Below are 2,702 nucleotides of genomic sequence, written 5' to 3' on the forward strand. Positions count from 1 at the left end.
TACCTCATTTTCACTTGATTTCCCATTTCCAGGATTGAGTACTTTTCATCTGTCTGGCTATTACTGTCAGAGCTGACTTCTTCATCTGTCACACTGACCCATCTTTGCCTACCCGAAGCCCTTCATCAATTTTCCATTGCATTGAACACCAAGTCTGCAATATTCTCATTCCTAAAGCCTTTCACCAGTAAGAGCAAATGATTTTCCCTTTTCTATCCTCACCTCTCCCAATCTCTTTTGCTTGTCTAGAACTTGCCTTCTTTGGTGTGTCTCATTTAAACTGTCAACATTTTCATCCTTTTAAAAGCACAGTTTATTTTGGCATGCCCTCCTAAAACATTATCTAGGCAATTTAAATAGTTTCTGAAGTTCAATTGTTTTCACTTAAGTTTTGCAGACTATTCAAATTAGTAAAAACATACAATCATCCTGACCAGTCAAGATAATGAGATTTCCTTTCATTGTGATATCATCTGTCTTATAATAATGGAAAGTACTCACCCCAAATTATGTTACATAGAGCATTGTATATTTCATTTAGTTCATTCAGTGTAGGACTTCCATTGTTTGTATAGTTTATAAATGGTTCCCTATGTCTATGTGGTCTTGTTGCAGCTAGAGACTGTTGAAATAAATTTCTCTGAAAATAAAAAGCATACTGTATATCCAATTAAGTTCTTAATTTTGACTGCTTCTCTGATTTAGTAGGTATTCTTAGAACAGAGTATAATAACCAGACTTTCAAACTCTCTGGGAAAGAGGTCAGCAATTAGTATAATGACACTTTATTTTTTTTAATTTAATGCCAGTAGTTTATACATAAATAATAAAGTTCCTTCCATAGCACTTGATAGTTTTTTATTTCTCTCCTCTAAATATGCATAAGAAAAATAGAGGAGAACTGATTAAAATTCCATGGTCCCAGACACTCTAGCAGCAGCAATTTTAATTTATTTATTCTGCAGTGGATCCCAGAAATACACAATTGTATATTAAGAAGTTATTTTCTGTTAGGGACTGGATGTTTGTGCCCCCCCCCCAAATTCATATTTTGAGGCTTTCATATTTAATATGATGGCATTTAGAGGTGAAGCCTTTGGGAGATAATTAGGTTTATCTGAGGTCATGAAGGTGGGGACTCTGTGATGGGATTAGGGCCCCTAGAAGAGGGGGAGAGATGAGAACTTGCTCCCTCCATGTGCATGCACCCGGGAAAGGCCTTGTGAGGACACAGCAAGAAGTCAGTGCTCCACAAGCCATGTAGAGAGCTATCACCAGAAAACCAACTGCAAGGGCTTGATCTTGGGCTTTCGTGCCTCCAGAACTGAGAAAATAAATGTCTGTTATTTAAGCCACCATGTCTATGGTATTTTGTAATGGCAGCTCTGGAAGATTAAGAGCACTTGTTACTATGCTTTCTGATAATTTGATTTTTTTTATTAGCCCCTGTCAGCAGTTTGATTTATTACAGCATTTGCCTGCAATAAAAGACTCACTGAAACTAGAACTGTTATCCCTATTTCTTACCATTACCATTGGATGGTATATTCTATTACATCATTTTACTTTTTTATTGGAATTTATGTCAAACACAGGAGACTTTCAGATTTTGTGCTTTATACATTATGTGGGAGACATTAGTCTCCTATAATACCGTGCTTTATTTTGACCTTTTTACAATTTTGAAATGAAATTGGCTATTAGTCCTATTGTATCATTTTACAGATTCAAAACATTCTTTGCAAAAGAGTTATCAGGGCCACTTGTGACAAGAATGTGTTGTGCAACAAACAGAAACTTCAGAAATAACTAGTTCCTCTTGATATTGGACAAAGGTGTCAAGCTATGTGGAAATTAAACGTTCTTGCAGCAGGGAGATAATACCAGAGGGGAATTTCGTTTAAATTTTGAACACTGTTTATAGAAATATTTTGTTTTCTTCCTCATATACTTCCCTCTTCTTCCAGAGGTAGCAAAGGAGCTAATTTTCTCCTCCATTTCCCTATGAGGCACTATCTCTTCCCTAGCTACAAAACTACCCTCCATTCCCACTCTGTTGTATTTCAATTTCCTTATCTTTGTCCACCTCTGGTGGCCAGAGAATTGTTAGTTAAACAACTGTTTTTTTCAGAATGTAAGAGATCTTAAGACACATTTTCTACTTTGAATATTTTCTTTATACCCATAAGAGCGTTCAAGATTTTGTTTTCAGAAGAAAAATTTAATTTCTATCTGTTCTAAATACTTGTAATTCCTCATACAACTCTCTATAGTATGAATGACTATATGTTATTTAGAGTGTTACCATTGCTCAAACACCATCTTAGCTACTTTGGCATTATGTAGACTACTCAAAAGGGCATATACCTTGATAAGTCACAGGTCGAGAATGAGAGCTGGTCTGTATAGTACTTAGAGGGTTAGGAATTTTATCTCTAATAGTCTTGTGAAGATACTGATCGTATATCTCTTGCTAGAACTTAAAAGCATTGGAAGTCTTCTTTTACCCATGGATTAAGAAAGAAAACACATTAAAACAAAAAAAGTGAATGAACAAAAATTTTATAGACATTTTAATAAAGTTTACATATGCCAATAATATACAATGTGCTATAAATATTTCGGTGGAATTCTGATATAAATTTTAAATTCCTCAGTACGCAGGGGTGAAAATTTATGTCCAACTAATCCTTCGGAATTTT

Source organism: Lynx canadensis, chromosome A1 (genome assembly GCF_007474595.2).
Source record: "Lynx canadensis isolate LIC74 chromosome A1, mLynCan4.pri.v2, whole genome shotgun sequence".
NCBI classification, from domain to species: Eukaryota; Metazoa; Chordata; class Mammalia; order Carnivora; family Felidae; genus Lynx; species Lynx canadensis.